The following is a 5,776-nucleotide window of genomic DNA, read 5'->3' as shown; positions in this document are numbered from 1 at the left end:
TGGGACTCATTTTAGCCTCAATTGTTTATAATACTCTTGTCAATGTGTCAACTGGAGGCATTATTCACTTCTTCATTAATGAATTCTCATATCAAGAAGCTGATGAAGAGAGTCTCCGCTGAGACTCGCCCCGGGTTCCTGCTCCAACAGTGCTTGGGCGGAACCCGGCGCTTGTCCCCTCACCCTGGCCATCTCCTCACAGTGCCCTTGGACTGCTCCAAGCCGCCGCCCCTCCCCCTCCCGTCGCTGCTCCAGCACCGGGAAATCGCAGCCCACCGCCGCCTCTCCTCAGCCGCCTTTATGACGACCGTGTCCCCCTCACAAGTGCGCCAGAACTACCACCAGGACTCGGAGGCCCCCATCAACCGCCAGATCAACCTGGAGCTCTAGCCTCCTATGTCTACCTGTCCGTGTCTTACTACTTTGACCACGGTGATGTGGCTTTGAAGAACTTGGCAAATATTTTCTTCACCAGTCTCATGAGGAGAAGGAACATGCTGAGCAACTGATGAAGCTGCAGAACCAATGAGGTGGCCGAGTCTTCCTTCAGGATATCAAGAAACCAGACAGTGATGATTGGGAGAATGGGTTGAATGCAATGGAGTGTGCATTACACTTGGAAAAGAGTGTGAATCGGTCACTACTAGAAGTGCACAAACTGGCCACTGATAAAAATGACCCCCATTTGTATGACTTTATTGAGACTCATTGCCTGAATGAGCAGGTGAAATCCATCAAAGTATTGGGTGGCCACATAAGCAACCTGTGCAAGATGGGGCCCCCAAATCTGGCATGGTAGAGTATCTCTTTGATAAGCACATCTTGGGAAACAGTGATAGTGAGAGCTAAGCCTTAGGCTGTCATCCCAGAGCCACCTGGTCCCTGAGGCCATGCATGCATGTTGGGGTTACCTTTACCTTTTCTGTAAGTTGTACCAAAACATCTACTTAACTTCTTTCATTTGTACCATTCCTTCAAATAAAGTAATTTGGTACCCACCCAAAAAAGAAAAAGCTGATGAAAAAAAGGCATTATTTTTAGAATGAGTTCCTCTAGATTTCACCTAAATATCTACAAAGGGGATAGCATGAAATTTGGTATCTCTGCTCCCAAGCATATGTAAGCATCTGCAAGCAGAATTTCCCAAGTAAATATAGACAGCCTGAAAATTACCAAGACAGTAAGATTACTCCAAAAAATGTCTCTTATCTATCTGCTGTGGTTATGCCCCTTGGCATGGGTACATCTACTCTGCAACCTGCCTTCCTTGGCATTGTCAGTGTGTTTGTGTTTCTGTGGGGAAAAAATGATCAGAAGAAAGTCCTCTCTTGTATGTTTCTCTGCTGTCATTTCCTCTTCTGTTACTTTCCCTCTCTTGTTCCTCTATAACTTCTATCTGTAACTAATCAGACTTTCAAATGGGAACATCATATTTCTTACCTTTGTATTTATGTTTCTAGCTCTTAGTCTGGAAAGTAAAGAATGGTTTATATCTCTCTTTTAAAAAAAAGAAGAAGAAGAAGAAAGAAAAAATGTAGTTACTTTCATGTATATGATTTAGAAAAGTATTTCTTTCCCAGAAGCCCTTAATAAAAAGAAAAAGAGGGAAAAAAGAAAAAGAAAAGAAAAGAAAAAAGAAAACTCCTTCCCTCCTAAAAGGCTCCCTCTCCAGGAGGGAATGCAATTAGCCACATTTAGTTACTTGAGGGAGAGGAAGATCAGGCAGTCACCATGTACCTCTTGCTGGGAGAATCTGGGAAATGAGGGTCATTTACACATATTTGGTTAATTAAGAAGCTAGTGTTGTATGTTATTGAATCTATAGGACTATTTCTTTTCTTTTGCTGCATTTTGAATATATGCCCTTGTAGTAACTTTTCATAATTCAATGCTTTACAAAACCAGTAGTATAAAACTTCTTTCAAACATCCCCAAATCTAAACCCTAATGCTATTTCCCCCTGTGAAGTAAAACTGTAAAAATGTGTAATTCAGGTTTTTCAGGGCATATTGTTACTAGAAAAAACAATACAAGTCAGCTTCTCATTAACGTGATATACGTTCCACATTATGACTTCTAATTATCAACACTGAGTCCAACTATGACTCATCATTCCCAGGAGTTTTAGGACAAGAAAGTAAGAAAGCCAAGGAGAAGAGTTTTATAATCAGTGTTTGGGTGATGGTGGATGGGCCCATTCTACCAGGACTGAGAAATCTCTGACACCTTCTCTGCCCTTTTTATGGGAATTAATACACTGCCTTGTTATCTAAGCCAGTTTAAGGATGGAATTCCTGCTACTTGTAACAAATAGCGTCCAAATATATAATATAGTGCTCTTAATTAAAAGCAACAGAACCCAACTCTGGGTCACTTAACTAAGACAAGGTATATTACGCAGATACCTGAGAGATCATGGGACTTATTAAAGTCTGAGAGAACAGGCTTAGAAACTAGCAGAAATCTAGGAGGTAATAGAGGGCCATGATTTAGAAAGACATAAGAAAGCTATAACAGACTTTGTAGTCTCAGATGGCTCCTTCCTCCTTCTTGTTTCCCTTACCCACAATTCAATATCTAGCTGCCCATGCTTGGGTCACCTTCTATCATGCAGAGAACAGGAAGGAATGGAAAGATTGGCTCCCTTCATGTTCATACTGGGAAATGAGCAGCTTCACTCCAAGAAAATGAAAGACAGATAAACTCTCAAAGGAACTGGAATATTAAGAGAAGTAGGAATGGATTCTGGACAAATTAAAATGACAAGAGTTCTAGCAAAAGAACTACCGGGCTTTGAATTTAGACTCTACTTATTTAGTGCGTGACCTTGAGCAAATTATGTCTTCTCTTCAAATTACAGTCTTTAAATCTATAAGATGATAATGAGTATGATGATGAACATAACATCTGCTTTGTGGATTTCTTCCAAAGTCCAGATAAAACAATGTGTACAAAAATCTTCAGCATTTAAACCATGACAAAGTAGCGATAGACCATCAGTAGCAATAGCAGATGATATCTGCTGGAATCACCTTTTCCCTGATTGTCAGATTGTTCTTTTAAAACTCATGACTTCCATAGCAACATTCTACAGGATGCTTTGGATGATAAACCAGTCAAAAGCCTTAATTCCAATGTTCAGACTAAGAAGAAGAAACCCCCTTATGCTTGGGAATCATGTACCAAATACATTGTGGGTCTTTCTCTACTAGAGTGAAGGAACATCTGCATGGTGGCCCTCAGAAAAGGTGGAAGGTGCAACTAATGAGACCAGGCAAGGTCTTCGAGCTCAGATTCAGTCATCATCTAAATCAATTCCAACCCTCAAGGATGGCTTCTTTCTCCTTCACATGAGATCTGGGACCCTCACAGCAGGGCTGATTTCACTGGCAAGGCAGCAATTTCTTCCCTAAGTCTACCTATGGAGGTGCTCCAGGCAGGATTTCTGGGCTTTCCTGGAATAGGAGACTGCTCAGGAGCTAGGGGGAGTGGGAACATCAGAAGACATTGACACCAACATGGAGTTTCTAACCAACAACACAACCTCCTAAGTTATTAGAGTTAATGGCTCAGAGGTGCTTGGCTGAAACCCATTAATCATTTGTACTCTGTAGGGAAACTACTAGGTTTTTAGCCTTCAAACAGCATAGTAGGTAAAAGCATAAACTTCAGAGTCAGAAACCTAGATTCTGATTTAGTTTCATTGCTCTTACTAAGTTTAACAGAAATTGCTAACCTCCTAGCACAAATCTGTGCTTTGCCTTGGCATAATGGAAGTGGCTGCCCAGTGAAGGACTACATTTCCCAGACTCTCTTGCATTCTAAGTGGGGCCATCTAACTAGTTCTCACAAATAACATGCAGCAGGCTAAGAATGTTCAGATGCAGGTTGCCTGTCTTCCCCATCTGCATTTGCATGAGAGGAATCAGGGTCCTAGGTAGTGACAGATCCATGAGATAAAAGGAACCTGGATCAGTATACAGAGTGATGCTTTCCTCTAATTAACAACTATCTGGTCTGGACTATGATGTTGAAGCTACTATACACTTTGCAGTTTATTTCTTACCTTTGCCTACACTGCGCTAATTAATACATAATTGCCTTTACCACACATATGAATATATTTTCTCCCAGTTTATTTTCTCTATGCATAGTTCTCTTAGAGATATGCTTCTATAATAAATAGTTTGCTGTACTCCTTTGCATTTTATACTTACAGTACTTTTTCCATGTTTCTATATTCTCGTAACAGACTTTAATGATTCTAGAAACTTCTGAATGGATATTCCATGATTCATTTAATCATTTACTTATTGGTGGATTTTTTCATTTTTTTCTTTTTTCCCTTTTTAATTTGCTTCTATAGTTCAAAACTTGGTAATTGAAAATAAATCTGAATGTGATATATTTTCTAGTAATATCTTGGTCACCGTATGTCTTTTAACAAGTATCATACTTGAGCAAACTGTTTGCTTGATGTCTCTTCTACCCTAAGCCTCATCAAGTAGAAAAACAAAAAGAAGTCCTCCCTGTTGATTCAGAAGGTGGAGAGAGAGCATCTGTTAAGTTACATTTTCTATGTGGCTAGTGGCACCAACCCAGAAGACGCTCCATATAATCCTGCCAGATACATGCACGTACATCCAGGAATTTGTAAACCAAACTTAAGTTTCTGACAATCAAGAATAACACTCAACTTTAGGGACTCAAAAAAGAGGATAGGCCAGATTTATAAAAGGCACAAATTTAAATAGTATTCAGCTCCATCAGTTCACAAACCAGGTAAGAACTTACTCGACTCTAAGCAAGACTATATCTAGAGATGCTGCCACAGACATTTCATGCTAGTGAGGCGTTATGAGCTCACCAAATGGACCACTAAAACCATTAAAAACTGTGAATCCATTTATGAAAGCAAGTGGAAGAACATTTTTGTGATGTTGCAACCATTATTTCTCCATCTTTCCTAATACCCAACATTTGGGAATTCCCAATGCTTCAACGGGCTCACTCCTTAATTACGGAGAATCCAGCAGACTGTTGTGGGTATTTTCTGACCATTTGAAAAGGCACCATGATACCTCCATGTTTTGTTTCCAACTAGAGAGGCAGATTAAACAAACAGCTTCAGACAAACTTTATTGAAGAAACCAGAGAATGGGACTCCTGAGCACACTATTTTTTTCCCCAAAATGTAACTTCCAAGCTCAGAGGTCACCAATCTGATTGTGCCTCAAAATTCTCACTCTATTTATTGACCAATAATACAAATTAACTAAACCAAATCAAGTGGTAGATTAATTTTCTCTTTTCTGTTTATTCCATTGTCATTCTTCTTCCTCTTTCTTGTTTTATTGTCTGAAGAAATTTTTTAAGTGGTTTGAGAGACAGTAACTAGGTAATTGGGAAATGGAAAAAAGTGGAGAGCTAATTGAAATTCAATCATCTGGGAAGGTCTCAGCAAGGTGGTAACTTATGAGCTGATGTCTACATGATAAAAAGGAGCCAGCCATGTGTCTGGAATATTCAGCAGCCAGTTCGAAGGCATAGCTTGGAGTGTTTAAGATGCGAAAAGAAGGCTTCTGTGGCTGTAGCATGGTAAGCAAAAGGAGAACCATGGGGAGTTGGAGAGTGGTCTCGGACATTTAAGACATGGTCAAGAGCTTTTATTCTGAGTACAATTGGCAACTCACCCAGAGCACTTTAAAAGAGATACTGGCATGATCTATTTTATATTTTAAAAGATCACTGTTGCATAGAGAATTGATTGTGGAGA

The 5,776-nt window shown here is 39.9% G+C and overlaps 1 pseudogene across 1 annotated transcript; it reads left to right on the top strand.

Annotated features, from left to right (window-relative positions):
* Positions 1-272: 272 nt before the first annotated feature.
* On the top strand, positions 273-915 carry LOC309846219 (ferritin heavy chain pseudogene; annotated as a pseudogene). Its single transcript has one exon. The product of its transcript is annotated as a ferritin heavy chain pseudogene (transcript).
* Positions 916-5,776: the final 4,861 nt, after the last annotated feature.

This window comes from Mustela nivalis (assembly GCF_964662115.1).
Source record: "Mustela nivalis genome assembly, chromosome: 1".
NCBI lineage: Eukaryota > Metazoa > Chordata > Mammalia > Carnivora > Mustelidae > Mustela > Mustela nivalis.
This window is presented reverse-complemented; position numbering and strand designations above follow the sequence as displayed.